The sequence below is a fragment of the Desmodus rotundus genome, chromosome X (assembly GCF_022682495.2).
Source record: "Desmodus rotundus isolate HL8 chromosome X, HLdesRot8A.1, whole genome shotgun sequence".
NCBI classification, from domain to species: Eukaryota; Metazoa; Chordata; class Mammalia; order Chiroptera; family Phyllostomidae; genus Desmodus; species Desmodus rotundus.
Window position 1 is genome coordinate 84,182,578 of NC_071400.1, and position 21,654 is coordinate 84,204,231.

The 21,654-nt window shown below is 39.6% G+C and overlaps 1 protein-coding gene across 1 annotated transcript in view; it reads right to left on the reverse strand.

Annotated features, from left to right (window-relative positions):
- Positions 1 to 17,413, reverse strand: part of IL1RAPL1 (interleukin 1 receptor accessory protein like 1) — a 1,180,423-nt gene extending 1,163,010 nt beyond the window's left edge. The window contains exon 1 of the mRNA XM_024569872.1: positions 16,502 to 17,413. The gene's annotated coding sequence lies outside the window, so the exon portion shown is untranslated. The remainder of the gene's footprint in view (positions 1 to 16,501) is intronic.
- Positions 17,414 to 21,654: the final 4,241 nt, after the last annotated feature.

A 21,654-nucleotide genomic window follows, 5' to 3' on the forward strand; every position in this document is an offset into this window, starting at 1 on the left:
GTGGGGAAAGAGAAGTTCAGTTTTGGACAAATAAGTGACAAATGTCAAGTAGATGGTGGTGGCAAATAAGCAGTTAGACATATATGTTTGGAGTTCAGGAGAGAGAACGAGGTGGGGGTATAATGTTCGGAGATGGTGACAGAGATGGTATGTATAGCTATGTGAGAGGATGCAGTTACTAAGGGGTGAATGTAGACTGTGGAGACGAGCTAGAGCTGAGCCATAGGGCATTCCAACATGAAGAAGAGAGAAGGGAAGAGACCAGTAAAGGAGACTGAAAAGGAGAAAATGAAATAAAAGTTAACCCCTGGCTGGTGTTGCTCAGTGGATTGAGTGCCAGACTGCAAACTGAAAGGTTACCCAATCGATTCCAGGTCTGAGCACATGCCTGGGTTGCAAGCCAGATCCCGGGCTGGGGGTATGTGAGAGGCAGCCGATTGATATTTCTCCCACACATCAATGTTTCTCTCCCTTTCTCCCTCTTTTGCCCTCCCTCTAAAAATAAATAAATAAAATCTTTAAAAAGAAATAGAAGTTAAACTAAGAGACTATGTTATCCCGAAAGTCAAGTGAACCAAAGTACACCAAGGACAAGCAGTGACCCATTGTAGAAATGCTGCTTACACATCAGTAAAATTAGTATGGAAAATTGATCACTGGCTATAGTGAGAGAAGTAAAGAATGTCCTTAACTGCTATATTTTAATAATACACGTTAAAATATTAAAGTAATAAGGATTACCATTAATTGTGCAGCTACTATTTGTCAAGCACTGCATTATATGCTTTACAAGTGTTACTTTTACTTTCCTCATAATCCTAAAGCAGCACTTTTTAACATTTTTCATCTCATGGTACACATAAATTAATTATTAAAATTTTGTGGCACACCAAAAAGTATATATTTTGCTGATATGACAAAAACAGATATCCTTTTGATTCATTCCCACCAGACAGCTATTGTTGGGTTGGCCGTTGTCTTTTTATTTATTTCTTTTCTTTTTAAGATTTCATTTATTTAATTTTAGAGAGGGAAGGGACAGAGAAAAACATCAATGTGTGCCCCCCACCAGGGACCTGTCCCGCAACCCAGGCATGTGCCCTGACTGAGAATCAAACCAGAGACCCTTTGGCTGTCAGCCTGGCACTCAATCCACTGAACTACACCAGCCAGGGCAGTTGTTGTCATTTTTTTATTTGACAATTTAAGGGAAAAGAATTCAGTGCTCCTGACTAGACAGTCAGGTATTGCATGTTTTAAAACTCCTTGTGGCACACTAGTTGAAAATGGCTGTCCAAAAGGTAGGTATTTTTTTTTTTCTTTAGATATTTGGAAACCTAAACTCTGAAACACTAAGTGACCTGTCAAGGGTTCCACAGCTAATACATGTTAAAGCCAAAATTGGAACTCAGACTTACCTTGATTCTAACGACAATTCTAATATGCCGTGATAGCTTCTGCAATTAGGAGAAGATATATTAATACTAGGAAGGTGAAGAAAATTGAAAATTCAATGTTTTTATTAAAGCTTCTTCATAATGGATACTTATGTGTAGGGGAAAAATATGAAGCTAAAATATGAGTTTTGTCACATTGTAATGCATTAAAATACAGTAACTGCCTAAAATAGGCTCCAGTCTATTTCTGCTTCACACACCTTAAACAGTTTTGTCAGGTTAATGGTCCTAAAACATTGTTTTTGTTTTCTGCATTAGTTTTGTTAAAGATTTTCTTTACTTATCTTTAGAGAGAGAAGAAGGGAGGGAATATTTTTGTTAAAGATTTTATTTATGTATATTTAGAGAGGAAGGCAGGGAGGGAAAAAGAGAGAGACAGAAACATCAACCAGTTGCCTCTCACGCACGTCCCCAAATGGGGATAGGGATGGCAACCCAGGAATGTGTCCTGACTGGGAATCGAACCAGTGACATTTTGGTTTGCAGGATGACACCAACCCACTGAGCCACACGAGTCAGGGCTGTTTTCTGCATTGTGGATGTAACCAAAACCTTTAGCTATAAGTTCTAAGTCCTCAGCTTGGTATTCCAGGTATTCGATTAACTGACCTGGCAGTTGAGAACTTGTGATGGGACACAGTTCTGAGCTGACGGAGACAACAGATACTACACCTTTACTGTACAAATAAAATTGCTTCATGAACAAAACCTTTACAATGCAAAGGCCTTATATGTACCAACTTCGGCTAATTTTGTTGTTTCATTAAACTCTACTTTCTCCTATTACCATGCTGAGACCAGGACACCTTGGGGAATCCTCTCTCCCTCCCTCTTTCCCTTCCATTCTTTCATAATTATTGAGTCATATACTACAGGCCAGGCACTCTCCTAGGCACCAAAGAGATGTGGTGAACCTGACAGATGGGGTCCTGTCCTCTCAGCCTTACATTCAAGTGGGGAATACACAGAGAAGTAAACTTTTTAAAGATTTTATGTATTTTTAGAGAGGGGAAAAGAGGGAGAAAGAGAGGGAGAGAAACATCAATGTGTGGTTGCCTCTCAAATGCTCCCTACTGGGGACCTGGTCTGCAACCCAGGCATGTGCCCTGACTTGGCATCAAACTGGCGACCCTTTGGTTTGTAGGCTGGTGCTCAGTCCACCAAGCCACGCCAGCCAGGGTGAGAAGTAAACTTTTTTAAATGGTACACTTGATGAGAAAAAGACATGGCTAGTGGCAGTTTGGGAGCACCTAACATTCTCAGGAAAAATAGTCCTCTCTGTGATAGAGAACACTTAGCATTCAGAAACCAAAGTTATTTCAGTTAGCACTTGGGGGTCAAGAGAAGTCAAGAGCTGATTAAACTGAAGGCAGAAGTACATCAGAGGAAAATTCCGTATACCTCACAGTAGTGCTGGCAGCCACAAAGTTCTTGGTTTAAGCTTATTGTATTCAATGGTCAGTGTCCTGGTCAATATAGCCCTTTTTTGGTTTTGTTTTTAAATTTTATTGATTTATTTATTTACTTTTAGAGAGAGGGGAAGGGAGGGAAAAAGAAAGGGAGAGAAACATCAATGTGTGGTTTCCTCTCAAATGCCCCGCAGTACAACCCAGGCATATGCCCTGACTGGGAATTGAACCAGACACCCTTTTAGTTCACAGGCCAGCACTCAATCCACTGAGTCACACCAGCTGGGGCCCAATATAGCCCTTTTTTGTATGGATACTGAGGTTAGGGCTAAACACACTTTGTGCATTGCCTTAACTTATCCCACACTTTAATATTTTCAGCATAAAATTAGGTTTCACGCAGGCAAGTTTTTAAAGAGATTGTCCTTTGGCATTAAATAATTTCCAGTTACCTTTTGAGATTCTCAAGAAGTAAATGTGTATATATACAAATACACATTTTGGGTGCTGTCATTCTTTCTTGAAGTGGTAACATTATAATAGCCAGGTCTACTTAACATCTGTGACTTAACTAATGATTCCCATGAAGTTAAATTAAACTCTCAATTTTGGTTTCCTCTCAGATGCCCCCCAGTACAACCCAGGCATGTGCCCTAGACTGGGAATCAAACCAGGAACCCTTTGGTTTGCAGGCTGGCACTCAATCCACTGATCCACACCAGCCAGGGACATATGCGTTCTTTTTATACTTTTGTAACCATAGCCATAGTAACATTAATACTAAAAATAAAACGAATAAGATTGAGCTAGAAGGAGTTCTGAAACTAATAAAAGATGAGTTTAGATCTACTAGGATTTGAATCTTCAGTTCCAGGAAATTGAGAGTCCAAAGACAATGCTTAGAGCAGTAACCCACACCTTCTCCGATTAAGGCTAATTTTAATCTTGGAAACAGGAAATACTAATTTTTGTTTTACTTACAAATATAGATGAGGTTTAAGTAGCTTATGATGCTGTCTGTTCCAATAGGTATCACTCACCTCCCATACCACCTACATAGCTCTTGGGTAGGAAATTTAAAATAACATGACTTATTTTAAAAGACATGAGACTGTATGGCAAAGATAAACTCAACTGACTCAGTCTCGGAGGAAGGAAGAAAAGTGTACTGTGCACAAAGAGCATGATGCAAACAGTAAAACTAGAACAACTTATGATCCCGGGGCCTTGAAATCATATGGAATGAAAAAATATATAATAAATATATTCAGATGTTGAAATCTCCATGTATTTGAAAAAAAACATATACATCAATAAACACAAGGGGAGATAATACTCCTTTTCTGTAATAGAAAAGAACACTCCTTCTCTATTACAGAAAAGGAGTATTATCTTTGTTGAGTTCTTTGTCTTTTAAAAATACCATAAACTTTTTTTTAAATTGCAAAAAAACACACGAGGACCAGGAAAGGAATGAATCGATTGTTTTAGAGCAGACGTGGTGGTAATGGTGAGAGTTGCTTTTTTCTTTTAAGACAAATCTTTTAAAATACTTAGCGGTGTACATCTCTCGTTGCTTTGGCAATGAGTAAATTGCTCATTCTAGTGCTTGCATTTAGCATCGGCAAGATGCATAATCTGGGAGTATTTGTTGAACTGAATTGAGCTGATCATCTAGTCAAATGTCAGGTCAAGTGAGGGGGAAAACAGTCAAAGCGGTTGTTTATTAAAGTGAATATCTGTTAATGGATAATTATTTGAGTTATAATAGAGAGATTTTTATATATCAGCAAGAAGGTGTACTAAGTTCATTCCTATTCAGATTTTCTATGATTTAATGAGTGGTTTCCCATTTAAACACAGCCACTAGTTCAAAAATTTACTGGCACAATTGGTCTCAGTGTATTCAACTTGATTAAATGTCTTTACAGAAAATAAAAAACAGAAGGCACTCCCTGGCACCTCACTAGGGCTGAAGAATGCATTTAAAAATCTAAACTAATGTCACTTTCCTCACATTAAGAAAATACATTAATATTTTTACATAATATTAAGGTGAAGTGTTATATGAAATTCTTCACTTGCAGGGAAAATTGAACTCTAGGGTATATTACTTCTATGATTTCAACTTCATCATATTCAAAACTAGGCCTCCACTAATCCAAATCACAGACTGACTAGTACTAATGAAACACTGCTTTCACTCTGTCTGTTCTGTACCAGTAAATTACATTCAGCTCATTCCATTACCACTCAGTTCATGGAGGCTTGCCTTCTGCCAACTTTCGCTATGCCTCTCTAGCCTCATCCCACACAATCCAAACAATTGTCTTATTATCTTTGGAATTCAGAGAACTTGTGCCCCAGCTACTCTGCTCCATTTCCTTGCCCCTTCCCTGACCTCCCACCAACTCCTCCCCTTAACCTTGGAATCAAGCACATAAATCACTGAACAAAAATGGGTCCTATGGAAACACTCTGGGCCTGAATTTTCAACTCCTTCCTTTCTCCCTCTGGAAGTCCAGGGCACAGAGGAGATGCTCATTAAACATTGATGGTCTGGGAACTTACACCAGGAGAAATTATACTATGGGTTCAACTGTATCCCTCAGAAAACCACAGTCTCTGAAATTTAACTACATGGAGCAAGGCCTTGTACTCAATAATATTTAGTGGGTTTTTTTACCCTTTTAAACAAACATTTCAGGTTTCCCAGTATTACCTGAGTAATTCCTATGGCATTATTGTAGCATGCCTCAAGGGGCAAAGGATTACAATATTCTTGTCAGAGTTTCCAAATACCTTCCGCTCAGCTCTTCAGGGACCAGGTACCCGTCCTGCAGCCCAGGGCTCACAGCTGAGTCCCTCACTGGGAACTGCACTTAGTGACTGCACGGAAGTGTCTTGCTCAAGAATATACCCTCTTCCCCAGGCTTGACCACTGCCAGTGACTGCCTGATGTGGGAATGGAAAATCCTCAGTGTGTGACTCAATTTCAGACAGTTTTGAAGGACCAGGAGGATTTGCTAAAGCTTCACTTTGCAACCATATTTCAACCAGTTTCTTCCTCTGACTTAGAAGGAGCTAAATCTTCTGTTTCCCAGGAACCCAAGAGAACACATCTGTCTTCCCCACTAGCCCATAAGCGTTTGATGGCAAGAACTGTATTTAACATTTTCAGCCCGTGTTAAGCACAACCCTTACAATAGATGGGGACTTCAAATAGTATTTTGTATTCACTCACATGGAGTTAATCAATCAAAACACATATTGGAAGGAGGGATTCTGTCAATTTAATAGGATCAAAGGACAGTGGTTACCAAGGGCAAGCATTAGCCACACTTGCTGAACAGCAATCATCTGATTATTGTGGCAGCACCAGAGTCTCAGCGTAGGAGAGTCTTAGCCTCCGCCATTTTAGTTGAAAGTGGCTTCCAAGTTGAAAGCTAAAGAGGAGTTGGTAGGGAAGTTTGGAGAATATGGAGGAAAGCATCCAATACCCATAATAAAGTACGGTAGGGAAGGGAAGGGAACCCTTACTGACAGACAGACAGAGGGTTCTGCTGATGCTTTCCCGAGGCATACCTTGGTGCACCCACTGACCTCAAACATTTTTTCAAGGTACAAATTCTTTTGCCCCAATTCCACCATTGAATCAGAATCCTTAGGGCTAAGGGGGTGAGTTTTTGACAGCTAGGCTATGTTCCTTGTTCTTTTAGCTGATTCCTAATGATCACACATGTAATATTTAGCTTGTGCCTAAGCAAATTGCATTCTTTCTCATTTTATCTTCCATGTTTGGCCATGGCCCAACTTCCTAGAATTTTCAATATGTAGTGATGAGAAAAAGTAACCAAAAAACCCCCAATCTATACTACTCTCTTTTCTTCTACTTATTAGAAATGTCGGTAAAGTATTTGATAAGGGAAAGAATTTTATCTTGGGTAAAAAGAGGGTGTTTTTTTTAATTTTAGGAAGCTCAATTTGTGATTTCCATTTACAATTCAAAATTGTTATAATTATTGGTAGTTAACAGAAGACTTCACACTTGCTAGGAACAAATCTATACTATATTCTAAAGCATTATTCTTTTTCCATATGATCTTAAAAAACCATTTTGGAATTTATATTTCCACTTTGCCATTAAGTTATAGCAAATACTTTCCTTTTACTTTTTCTCCCCAGCTTCCTTTTCCATCTTGCCCTACCTCCCAAATGAATTGCCACTCTTGGGTCACTTTCCTGTTGCCATCACTGTAAAGAAAGAAACCTTAAACCTCCTCAGTGAAGAGTGACATTTAAACCACAGCATTTTTGCTGGGGGCCAGTGGCAACTTTTTAATACTACTAAGCAGAGAGAGTTGGAATGGATAGATCCCATTATAAAACGCTGCTTTCTGCTTTTAAAAACACACACGCAGTAAGTGGCCTTAAACTTTGGCCTCTGTATTTATCTAGCACTGGTGACAGTGGTTTAGTCTTAGAAAGGAAGAAAAAAGACAGGGAATGAAGAGTGCCCGTGACGGCTGTTTGAGAACAGGGGTTCAACATGAAGACATTTAGAGTGAAGATGGGATTCAGCAGTCCTTGGGACAGTCAGAGAACTAGGAATCAAACATATCCTGGAGATACAGACTCATTTGTTCCTCTTCTTACTGAAGTATAAATATGAGTAGGTCATAAAATGGTCTGTTTTCCTTATGCCCATGAAACCCCATTCCATTGGCACCAGCTTCATCGTCTTATATTCGGCATCACACACCATAATCCTCTGGGGAAAGCAGAACTTCGGCTCTTCTCTAAGCACCGCTCCCTTTGTTCCCACTTAGTATCTTTGTCCTTGATCTCCCCTCCACCTGGAATGTTAGATGTTCTCCACGCCAATGTGAAACCCTGTGAAGTCTAATGTAAACCTCAGCTCCTTTAACAAGCCTATCCTAACACATCCAAGTGCACGTGTTCTGACCCTTTCCTGAGTTTGTACCATACTTGACACCTCTCTTAGAGGTTCCTATAGTCGACTATCTTCAATTATAGTTATATGTGATGTTTTTTGTCACCACCTACCCCTGACTACCATCTCTGGACCTAGATATGTGGTATCACTCACCTCTATATCCCTTGCAGGACCTCTTAGAGCAAGCGCCTTGCATGACAAAGGCCCTCAAATATCTATGGTGGGAGTGGAGGGAAGGAAGGGAGAAGGGAAGGAAGGAGAAGCCAGTGGAAGGGAGAGGGAAGGAGGGAGGGAATAAAGAAGAAAGAGCCCACCATTTTTCTCTCTGTAAGTCTATTTGTAGGTTACAAATTACCTAATGTTAATCCTTTCTCCTTTATTACTCAATTTTCCTTTTTTCCTTTCCTAAATCAGCAGTTTTGTCTGAGTTTACAATGCAGCGTAGGTTAGGACAACACTGACCTAAAACTGATCTGCTATTATGAAATGCTTAGGCATCTGGTCATTTAAGAGTGATGTACCAGCCCTGCTGGTGTAGCTAATTGGATTGATCACCGCCCTGAAAACCAAAGTGTCACTGGTTCAACTCCCAGTCAGGGCACATGCCTGGATTGCGGGCCAGGTCCTCAGTAGGGCATGCAAGAGGCAACCACACATTGGTTTCTTTCCCTCTCTTTCTCCCTCCCTTCCCCTCTGTCTAAAAATTAATAAATAAAATCTTAAAAAATAGAGTGATGTCCTGGTGACCTACTATATGCCCCCCACCACGCTGGGCCCTGGAAATACAAACTAGACAGGCAGTGGCCTCCTAGAGCTAAGTGTTGAGCGCTCACTTCTTAGGATGAACATACCCACTGACATGAACAGCTTGCTCTGTGACTGTGTTATTATGGGCCCTGTAGGACAATGCCAACAAGGGAAAGCAGCAGAGTTGACAACCCCTAGAGACCCTTTGAATGCATTTCCTCTGCACACTGTGGAGCTGGGAGCCTCTTGAGTGCCATTCAGGGGTTCTGTCATGGTGAGAACAATTAGAGGCTTTAACGGGGGGTATTCAAAACCCAAGCACTGAGAGCCACCACATTCATTTGTTACACTCAAATTTTCTCCCTTGGCCACGTAAAGCTTTCTGTGTACACAAAATACCTGCTACCACTCTAAGCCGCTCAGTTTTTCCATCTTTACTGCTGTGCTTAGCTACCCTGGCTGTTTTCTTCCTGAAATAGTTAGTGAAGAGGCTGGAAACATCACGTTCACAGTCAGGGTCATTTCTTCAAACAGGGATGTGAAGCAGCTGTCAGCCCAATAAGATTAAAGGGCACTACAAGATTCGACCAGAATAAAAAGTATGTCCTCCCCAACCCCTGTCCACCTTATTATGAAAAATGCATGCTACTTAAGCTATTTCCTCTGGGTCAGAAAACTAATTAATGGCATGTTTCCTCCCAATTTCAAAAGGGTAGGAGGGGGAGCCTATTATTTTGAGCTTTTTTCTTTAGCGCGTTAACAGTGATTCCTATGTTAAAAATCACACACACAACTATATCTCCTTCATTTAGTAGCTGGGTGGTGGTGACTTGGAAAACCTTATAAAAATACTACTGTCTGCATTATTCCCAGACTGGTTCATTATTGTCTGTGGGAGCAGAGTGACCCTGTTGATGAGGAAGTGAAATATGAAATCCCATCTCTTTGAAGTGGGATAAAATATGGCTAAAAATACTTTGACAAGACCCCTTGATGATTTAGGAAGCAAAAAGGCAGTGTGCAACACCGACACCATGACGGTGGCCCTAAATGCCGGGGGTGTCCAGGTCGGAGGTGCAGGTTAGTCAGGCCAAAGGAGGAACTCCTAAGGAGGAACAGCTCCCAGCAGTTGGGGAGATACAAAGCTATTGGGAAAGAGGACAGTATGGAAAATTCTAGGAGGCCCTACCAGTTACCTATTCTCTCAGCTCTCCCTGTATTGTGTCTCCAGAGATCAAATGAGGTCAAGAAGGGCACAGTGTGCATAAAAGAGACATACAGTCCCCCAACGCCACGTGAGTGATCACAAGTCAATATAGCAAGAGGCCAAAGGATTAGATACACTAGAATTAACCTGAACAGGAAGAACAGCTATGTAACTAAAATGCCCCATGGAGAACTTGTATTAGATCAGCAATCAGGAAGCATGCATCATGGGAGAGCCAACAAATTGTGAGATGTTGTGAACTTACTGTCATTCCTTTCATCTAAAATTTCTTTGGGAGCTAAAATGACATAACGGGGTGTCCTTTACTTCTGCACCGTATGTAATTTCCTTAGGTTCTTATGAGGCCACTATAATCACCTCAGGGTATATTTATACAATTCATTTTCATTCTGACTGCAATAAAAATAACATTTATTTTGTCCTTTAAAATGCAATTATTTCATAATATTAGACAATTTTACATTATAATAATTGAATCTTAAAATTGGAATGCAAATTTACCTGTGTTGCAAATTTGAATGTCTCAAGAAAATTAGATATTCTGAGTCTATCCATCCAAAACCCAATTCCTTTGTTCCACATCCAACCACCGTAAGCAGTTGCCTTTCATTTTGTACTTAAGATAAACATGACTCACGTGCATGGACAATACAAGTATCTCGACTCCAGATATATAAGCCTTCAATTGGCCAAGACTGCAGAAGTTACTTCAAGGAACCCAGAATCTGTATCTATCAAACTTTCTATGTGGATAAACAATCTACTTCAAAGATGTAAGTGGCACCTGTTGTGACTATACACAAATTAATTTTTAAAAGAATTATCATACTCATAATAATTTATTATTGTGCATTTTCTCAATCAGCTGATACTGAAAGTACATCTATGATTAAGTGGGCTTCCAAATTTTTTAATTAAAAAGGGGAATTTTATACCAGAAAATGATGAGATCACTATACTAAGCCGTAATTGTATTACATGTAAATGTTTACAGGGTAAGAACCTACCAATTAACTCACTTTGATCGGGCCATGAGAAAATAAACCACTATGAATAATTGTATCATTTTTCATACAGTGATTTATTACAATTCACATAAAGTATGAGCTACATAATTAACAAACATACCGAAAGAGTGAAAGTCTATAATTACGTGATCACAATTCACAGTCCATTTCATTTTTTTTGTGAGACCAAACTCCACACACAATTTCCTGACTTAGGATGTTATTACAAAATACAACCTAATTTTACTGTTAAATATACATTCTTAAACATGTAGACCTTGTGTGAATGAAGTAGCTCATTTAGTACCATTTATTGTGTTTTATGTATATGTATATAGTATCCACAACACACCCTTCGAATAGCCTGTTAGGAAAAAGACTACTTTTGTTTTAACATGAAAACAGGGAAGAGCGGATTTTCAGAAGCAAAATATGAAAGTCCTTTGCTTTCTCCCTCTGCTTTATCCACAGCTCACTGCTTGGCAATTTCAGATAGTGTGATAAGAAAGCAAAACCAGGCCAGTCAGTCATCCTTTCTCTGAAGCTAAAAGCCTTAGGAGTCTTCGAGTTTTAGCACCTGAATATTGTTTCTACACAGAGGAACCAAAAAAAGAATGTCAATTAAGGATCTTTCACTGTAAGCCAGTGGTCAGGGTAAGCAGCAAGGGTATGTCCATTGAGCCACGTGCTTGGTCTGTAATGGAACGTTATCTGCAGTGTAACGGTCTCTAGGGTAGCATTCTCTGGGTGAAAATTAAAAGCATACTTGTAAGGTGATTGCCAGAATTTGTCAAATAAACAAGCCTGTCTACATTCCTACAATATTCCTTTGTAAATCTGCTAGAGCAAGTCTGAAGCATTTCCATGAGACGTAAGGAATATGTCTCTTTAAAATATAGGAAACAAAGAAAACGCTTGCTTTTTAAAAAGCATCAGTGAAATCCCATAAATAGGCATGTGCCAATTTATCTGAAACAAAGAAATATTGGGAATTCTTACAAGAAAATGCAGGACACTGGCAAGTTAGGAAGAGAACACTCTGTAGCAGGAAAGTTCTTCAAGTGCACATATACTTACTTTCAGTTACGGCATTAATTTTCCTCTTTCCCATGCTACCTGAACTAAAATATAAAAACTTACTTCTTCACATAAGTATCCAGTCACTTAAAAACATGTACGGAAGGTCACATCACTAACTGCGCCCTCCGCATACGTGGCAATGTATTTATGTTAAGACCCAAGAACATTAAAGAAATGCAGTGCTAATAGTGACACACGGGGGATTGCTTCCCCCTAAAGAACGTTAGCAATTATTGCAGCTAGCAAATTCCAAAACAGAACTATCATCTTTACATCCTTATATCCTCTAATACGCTTAGTATTCAAACCCATCATGCTTTTGTTAATAAACTCACAGATGAGAGTAGCTTTTTGGTCAACTGACCCATTTTAAGTGGTAGCATCAAGTCTGTCTGTGAATATTTGTTCTTGTGCTCCTGTTACCCCAAACGGAAACACCTAACTACTCAGGAGCACTTAAAAACGATCATCTTAAGACACTCTCTCACATACAAAACCCTTAGTTACCATTGTTGAAATGCTATTCAAAAACAACTTCTTTCAGTTACTGGAGACAACTCTATTCTCATCTGAGTGCTGATGAAAAAACTGAGAACTGAGAAAGTTAGCAACCAAACCTTGTCATTTGTCTGTGTTGCTTACTCACTGAACAATATTACCCACCAGCTAACTGTACCCAATGCTAGAAAGCGACTATAAAGATTTACAATAAGGGTGTGAGGAAAAAATGCACTGCTCAATTCATACGACTTTGGGGAACCCTTAATAACAATCATTCCAGATATCTAAGGCACCGCGTGACACATATCTTGTCTCTTTAGTGCAATGTGTAACTGTTGTATTTTTTTAATGATTATTTTGAACACAGAGAGGTAAAATGCAGGGTCAGAAGTCACACGGCTGCTAATGGCCACAGCCTGCAGTGTGTCTCAGGTCCTCTGACTCAGCCCAGGGTTCCACAATGCCTGGATGTCTCAGAGAGCAGAACTCCTTCCTCTTTGCGATTCCTGATACAACTAATGGAAATAGGATTGGAATATAATAAGAAAAATGCTGACATGGCCTTATCTACAGCTGCCCAAATGATGCCCTTATAATTATGCTTTGTAAGTTCAGCATTACCAGAAAACTTGCTACTTTTAAATCTTATTAATCAACCCTTGGGTGCTGTGGTTGCCACAGATGATAAACTAGAATGTTTTATAAAAACATGAGATTCGCCAAACACCAAAGATTAGATCTGTTGTAAGACAAAGTATATCCCAAACACATCAGTGTATAACAGATGACGAGACTCTAAAATATAAATCTTAAATCAATCCTCAAAGTTCAGCCCGTCAAAAATGATTTTCACCTATCTGTCATTTTAACAATAACGTGAATTTTTCACATTTGTTGCAAACATAATAAAAATTCTTTTTAAAATTTTTTCTGTAGTTTTAGGAATACTCTGATTACTTGTCAGCTAAATCTGATTTTGCTGAAGCAACTGGTCAGGAGACAAATTTAGTACTTCCTATATACATAAAAGTAGAATTTCTTCTATTTTCCCAAATATTTTCTAATCTAACTACATAACCTGGGCTGACAAAATGGCAATAAAATAGAGAAATAGATATTATACGTTAAGTTGTTGACTGCTTTCATGTTTAAATGCTTTCTTATTAAACACAGCTTTTTTTTTATTACTGGTCTGTAGGATACCTAAGAAAAATGCCATGACCTGCCTCAGTTACATAATCATCTCCAACAGAAAGTAACAGGTTACGAAGTGCCATTAAAATGATCACAATTCTCTTTGCTAATGTGAATATGTACAGTCTTCAATTAAAAAGATAGCAATGACATGTGTATATGTGTATGTATGTTTCACGGTCAGTGTCATTTTTTAGACTTCTTTTCCTTTCTAATATTATTCTCATCCACCACTGAGCTTATAAAGCTTCTAGAATATGCCATTTTGGTACCATACGTGTGGCTTATGTCAGAAAATAACTGAGGAAGTCATTTATAAAATTTTAAAATAAGGAGTGCAGGAAAAATCATAGCAGACGTTATTTCTGCACATAGTTGGAGACTAACAGCATGGAAGCAGATGTAGTGTTACCCTGACCCCTGAAGGAAGGAATCAGGAGTTAACTTCACATCCAATTTCCCACACAATATGAACACCAAACCTCCGAATCCACTGGCACCACATATCAGGGTTTGGGGCATGTCCTGCCAAAATAAAAAAAGTCACCTCAAATACCGGAGCTCACAATTTCATTCCACCCTTGCACCGCTCTGATCTGGGGTGAGCAGACCTTTTCAAAGTTACTTAGTGAATGTCTAGATCCTGCACCAGACTCCATAGGAAAAACCGAAGGAATCATCATCTCATCTCCATGATGAGAGAAAAAAAGAAAAAGTCATTTCACCTTTTTGGTAAAATAAATGTAACGGCAAATCATAGAACTGGGTGAGAAGAGAAAATGATTTGATTCAACAGGGTTAAGATTTTAGCAGAGTTTCATTTTGAGGGAATATATAATCTATTGACGGAAAAACAGATCCTAAACCAGCAGAAGGCCAAAAGGAGCTGATATGTATCTTCTTTTCAAGAAAATCACAGCTCCAAATAAACCATCAGGAAAAATGACATTTTGCTCTGCAGTATTCCTGTCTCTGTACAGTAAGCACAGTACAGGTATTTCATCTCATGGTAAAAGTCACAGGCGGCTGTAACACATCCTTTAAGCCATTTCAATAAGTAAAACTTGAAAATGGACTGCTCTTTATTTCAGGGATTTTTGTTAATAATGAATTCATTACCATTTATTTTATTTTAATTTAACAGGATATCATTACCTTCGAAGGCTTTTACTTCTCTTATCCCAGAGGGTTAAAATGGCCCAGAAACGGGTTGTCAAGGCAAAGAGAAAGGAACCAAACACTCACTTCTGACACACTGTGGAGGCAATCATTTTTATTGAGGGAACCACCAGACTGAAATCTGCATCAAGCTCTAGCAGGAAGCATGCAAGCGAGGACCCCAAATAGTCATTCCGTTCAGTCTTCATTTCAATGGGTTTAACTTTCTACTCAGTTGGGGTCACATATTTCAACCATAGGGTACAGAACTATGACCTTGGCTGGGATCATCAGTCCCAATTACTCAATGGGGCACTTGTGAAACATTGCAGACACTCATTTGGACTCTCCACGGGTGTCGTTGAAATTGCTCCTGCCCAGCCATAAAGCTTACATGATCAGCTGTCCCTCAGAAACTCACTATGAGAAGTCATGCTAAATTCGCCACAGAGATCAGGGTTTACAGGACCCTTGGAGCTAATCTCCTGTCGGCCCTCCTCCTCCTGCGTTAGCTGTTACAAGCCCTCAAAAGTTAACAGGGTGATGGAGCCTCTCTCTATACAATCATTTCATCTCACTATCGTTGACTGAAGCTCACTGATGTAATGAAGTTACATAATCACCGATTATGCACGACTTCCATCTATCTTCCTACAGATCCACATATCCTCTCCCCTCCCTTTGAGATCAATCTACCAGGTGAGATATATAACATATGTAAATGCTCTATTCTCTCATCATAAGTACTGAATATGGGACTTTAGCATTGCAGTACGGTGCACTGAACCACGTCATCAATATTGATTTTTTTTCTTATCCCACTTCCCAGGCAGAATATGTTTAAGCATCCTTCATGCTCCAGTCTCTAACTTTTTACAGAAAGGGTAAAATAGATGTGGCAGATAGGACGCATCCTCAACTTAAGGTTAGGGGAAGTATGTAATTGCCTGCATTTCCAAAGCTGGCTGCATTGCAATAAAAGGATGCTTTCTGGTTCCAGACCTTGGACTCCTCTGCACGTGGGTCATAGCTTCAGCTATTTAGGGGATTGGAGAAATAATTATATTATGGGGCAATTGAACTTGAGAAAGAAAGCATTATGGTGACATTTAAAATAATATTGCACTATTCTTTTTGGTCATCCCCTTCAGCTTTTTCTTTGCTTCTTCATTCTGAACGATAATCCAGTGGATAAAAAAGTAGCCTAGGGTACTCAATAATCTCCAGTAATCACAACCTAGAGGACAATTAACAATGATTATCACCTTAAAGTTTAAGAACTTGACAAGTGGGAAGTCCCTGGTCCCATTGCGGCTGTGAAATGCAGCAGAATGCTGCACTGAGTTGAAAACATATTTCTTTTAATGAATAAAGAGTAGCTCGTTTCATTTTAAATAGGGCTCTTCAGTAAGTGTTCCTTTCTCTGCTGTTACCTCTTCCAGAACACAGGAACCACAAATATTGCATCCAAACAAAAGAGTGACTACCCAGAATTAATTCAAGACACTCTTCCCTATCAAAATAATTGGAGGTGGGAAGCGATGCTTTATTTTCAATTACACTCAGAATACAGACCCCCCCACACACACATGCACACACACATACACCAACACACCCAACTGCAGTTATTCCATTCAGTGCCAATAACGGCCACATCACAGCCATCAGTGCGATGCAGCAATCATCCAAGTCACCCATTCCCAGTACAAACGCCCAAGTTTGCTCACGCCACTGATGGGTTTGCATATATAAAATGACCTTACCCACAACAGTCTTCCAAATTTTTCTCCTCTGGATATCAGTCGGTAAGGTAATTGCTGGTCATCACAATGCGTATTCAGAAAAATCCACGTTTTACTCCTGTGTTCTTTTTCTTGTTTTTGCTAGCAATTAACACCGTGAACAAGATACCCATTCACAAATGCCAAGTTCACCATAAAAGCAGATAATTCCATACAGCTCTTCCCTACAAGACTGCCTCCAGTTAGTTCTCAAAGTGCCCGATTGTTTGGCGAAGATACAATCCAGGTGCAGAGCAGGGGAGGAAAACGAAAGACTGGGAGAAAAAAAAAAAAAAGAAGAGGCAGATAGAAAAGGAGAGACTGAGAGAGGAGAGAGCAGAAAAAGAGGTGATAAATTTTTTTTTAAATAAAAAAGAAGAAGGAAGGAAGGAGAAAGGCCAGTAAGTAAGGAAGTCTGTGAGCTCTATGACAGGAACCGGAGTCTTGCAAATCTTTCGTATACATGTAGCCTTTCAGATCTTCTCGGTCCCCAAGTAAAATTTCCAGATCCGGGATGCAGCCATAAGAAAGAATCCTATGTATATTTCACAAGTATCCCGCAATAACAGATCCAACGGGGTTTTCCTTGTACAGTACTGCTATGTGAAAGCACACAACCCCTGCTGTTTGGGAAGGTGTCTCCTGGGTCCTAGCTCTCTTCAGCAGCCCCCAAAAATGATTTTTCAAAAAAGAGTGAAGGGGAAAAAAGCAGCTATGCGTTTGCCTTGAATGATGCTAATCCTGAGCGAAAACGACAAGCAAACCACGAATACCACAAGATCTTGATAAATAGCCACAATCCACTCAGAATATCCCAGGGAAGAAGCGAAAACAAGAAAAAGAAACTGCAATGCATAAATGATTCCAGTGTTTCTACAAGATCGGTTCATTTGATTGAATGCATTCTCTGGTTTGCTGCAAGTCATAAAGAGGATAGTGTTACTGCCACCCAATGGATATTTTAGTACTAGCCAATCCAGAGAATGCCATCGCTTTGCGAGTTTTAGTTTTCAGAAGATTGAAGAGGAAGGAGGGTGGTAGCCTGGGAATCTTTTGGAAAGGACCCTGAGAGGCCTTGAATGATTAGAATCTGTCCTTCCAGGCAAGAGTGGACCAGCGCATGTGGACGCTCCCAGTTTTGTGTTAGCCACCTTAAAATTACAGTTCCATTTCTCTAGGAAGCAGAAAGGTACAGAGAGCGATGCCGAAACTGACATGCTCATGAAAACCCCCTTTTCACCTCTCTTTAGGGCAGATTTATTATTATGCCCGACGGAGACTCACTCTCTCTCTCTCTCTCTCTCTCTCTCTCTCTCTCTCTCTCTCTCTCTCCACCCCTCTCCCTCCCTCTCTCTTATTCTCAATTTCACTTTAAGCCAGATTTCAAAAGGGAGCGGGATGGGGGTGGGGGCTGCTCCAAACCTCAGGTGGCAAGGTGATAATTGTTTCTAACGGGCAGTTTTGCAAAGTGCTTTCATCCGTATTTGTATGTAAACTGTGAGTCCCTCCAGTAGAAACCCCTCTACACAGCCGCTCTTTAGTTTGGGGAGGAGCAGAATCTTTCCTAAGTGAATGGGACTTGGGAGAAAGGTGCTTAGGGTGCTTGTAAAAGCTCTCGAGTGGGGGGAGATATGGGTGTGCAGAGAGGAGGAAATTGGAGAGGATTCCCCTCCCATCCACCCTGTAACAGAGCACGCTGCAGAATTCTGAGATGGAGTCCTGATGGGAAAAAAGAACCAAATAGCTACTGCTCAAATACCGGGTATTTGCTTAAGGTCCTGGCCCTTTATAGTTTCTTGGGATAATATAATACTACTACATGCAATCCTGTACTTCTCAAACTTGAACGTGTGCATAATCATCCGGGTGTCTTGTTAAAATGCCAATTCTGATTCAGTAAGTCTGGAGTGAGGCCCGTCAGCCTGCATTTATAATAAGCTGGTCCATGGACCACACTTGGAGTAGCAAGACTCTAGGGAATTGTCAATATTGACGCTGCCAGTGTTAGGTTCTGATGGCGCAGTGGGCCTGATGGTTAAACGACCCAGAAACCCTTTCCAACCACCCCCCTCCCTCCGTCTTTCCAGTCTTCCACCTCTCCCATGCACCACTTGGAGCCCCCATTCTAGAAAACCTTAACCCACTCTACAAAGTACCCCACATGCTTTTGTAATGTAAGCCTTAACACAATAAACCAAAATTAGAACAGTAAATAGGTAAAGCAGGCTTGGACCTAGACAACTAACTGTATCTTTACTTCATTTGGGGAGTGAAACCCAATTGAAGATAAAGGAAACACTTGCAAATACTCGGTAAAATGCAAGCTGAACTAACACAAGCTAAACTCAGGGCACTGGTGGGACTGATTAGAGGCTGGGAGACTGGAAACCGAGGTCAACCTGTATGTTTAAGGAAGGAGCTGTATGTCGAACTTTCCAATCCAAGCGGAGGAAAGATCTGGTTAAAGTGTGTAGCAAGATTTATAAGGTTTCTCCCTGGAGGGAACTCACCCGGACTAACCTCTGTGATGGTGGTTCTCTTGTCCCTGCTCCACCTCCACGTGCTCTAACCCAAAGCATACTCACAAACAGAGCTCAAGGGGAAATATATACTCTCTTCTCAGGGCAGGTGCTCCCCATTTCAACCCCTATCGCAGTCCCTCAGTTGACCCATGTAAATGAAGAACTACATCTCAGTCGGACTAAGTGGGGGACGCAATTAACAAATTTAATTACTTCAAGCCAAGTTTACAAGTAAAAGTCCTGGACTGTATGCTCAGATCCTAGATTTACATCTCATGGACTCAATTTCTCTCGGACTCAGTTTCCTTGTCTGTAAAATGACAGGTTGAAATGAACCGGTTGCCAAGGTTCACTCCAGCTCCTTGTGATACAAAAACCAGGTCTTGTATATATGCCAGGCTTCGGCCACTCAGTTTGTCACTCTACCCAGAGCAGGAGTTCTAACAATTACCTTCGCATGGGCTGCATGCCGAAGAGTATCCAGAAGCTTTGAAAAAGTGTGTTAAAGACACAGGTGAACATTTGACCATTTCAATCCTGTTGCAAAAGATGATTTAAAACACGTTCTCTCTGGATCAGGAAGAAAAAGTGGTTTGTTTGAAATCGAGGTGAAGCATTGTCTATTCCTGGATCTTACAGAGCCAACTGTGGGCCTCGCTGTTTGTTGCCATGGGATCCTCTTTGTGCGAACTGTCTTGAACTGTGTGGGAACATTTTCCTCTTGCCTCCCTTCAGTTCTCTCTCTAACTCCGCGGAAGATATGTGTCAGAACAAAATGTAGCTGCATTATTGCCAATTAAGATTAACAGCAGCTGCAAGGTGCATCTAATTAAGAATTTTAATTACTTCCCCAAATTCTCATTTGCAGATGTTTAGAGCATTAAACAAAGTATTGTGATTTTATTGTAAAATCTGAATAAAACTGACCTCCTTCCAAAGGGGGTTACAAAACTGCACAACTCAATGATTGTAAAAAAAGGCTTTGACATAGGAACTATAATATATACCTTGGTACACTGTTTGAGAGTGACAATACATTTGGGATGAAAATATAGTGAGCATATCCATAAATATGCCTCTTTTTTCATGAAGAAAGGGGCAAATAAGTCTCAAGACCCTGCAGAAATCAATAATTTACTATTTAATCAGAATCCGTGCATGCCACATAGTTCTTCTCAAATGTTCTGTTCTTTTTCTTTTCCAGTAATGGGATAGTTAACAGTATGTTTGGTACAGCAGTATGGGGATTGTAGGCTACAATCCAAAGCATTATGGGGTTTGTAGTAAAAACTGGCTACAGATCAATTCGATGCTTTAGCTTTCCTCAATGGAAAGAACTACTGTTTTATTTCCTAATAATGAAAAAGAAGAATGCCAAGATATTTTAAATAAGGCATTCATTTTCGCGAAACAAAGTTGGTATTGCTGGGAGTATAAAATTAATGTTTAACTACAATAATACTCTGACTGAGATGGACAATACAATAACATCTGCTTTATAAGCCACACATAACCTGAGAGAGCTATTTCTAAACATTACGATCCTTTACCTAAGGTTTCAAACTCACTTTCATGGTTTTAGTAGTAAAAGGTGAGAAAATACAAGGTTTTGTATTTATGAAAGAGAATTGTGAACACAGGAAATGAACTCAAATTCTTACAAGTCCGCCTTTAACTGTCGGTAGCCTGCATTTAATTTTCCACATTTCACATCATTCTTCAGTGAAGTAAGTTAAGAGTTGTATTTAATCTACCTTTTAAGATGTTTTGTTATACGAAAATACTCTGGATATTCAGAGTAGCTCCTTTTGTAAATGAAATCCACAAGGCTAGAATGGGATATACCTAAAAAACATGACTGGCATGGGATACTTCACTCCATTTAAAGTTAATTAATTATGGAAATGTATAAATTAAACACTTACAATTCAGTTCCTCTTTTGTATGCAGATTATTATGCAGATAAGTAAATACATAATTTATAGAGGTTTTGATTTAACTCTGTTGGCAGTTTATTTCGAAGTTCATTAAACATTTTCTGGATCATATAAATTCAAACTCCAGGTCCCCAATAATGTTTTATGAAATCAGTCCCCCTTTGTTATAAAGACTAAAATACATATCTTCAAAGTCTCTTCCACCTGTGAAAGTCCCCATTATCATGCTAAGTTACTTAGAAAGTATTTTATACCTAAGATTGCTTACTTTTCTCTTTCTCTCCTTAAAGCGGAGTCCATCCATAAAGAGGGAGTGCTAAGGCAAAAAAATACTATTACAGACATGAATAAACACAAAATCAAGGGCCCTTCATTTTCGGGTCTTTTGCCAGCAACATTTACTTGAACCCACTGCCTCATATTCCCAAATGATGTACAGACAAAGACGAGCGTTTCAGCAAAATTCCACCATAAAGTTCAAAAATAATAAAAAGTGCTATGAAAAAACAAACAGCAACAGGAAAGAAAACTGTCATGCCTGCTTTTCTTTCAGATTTCTTAGTTTTGAATCATAAAAAAATATACAAATATATATTTTCTTGAATGCAGTTTACATTATTGTTCATACTGTGAATATTTCTTTTATGGTCATAAAAATAAAAGCAATGCCCCAAAT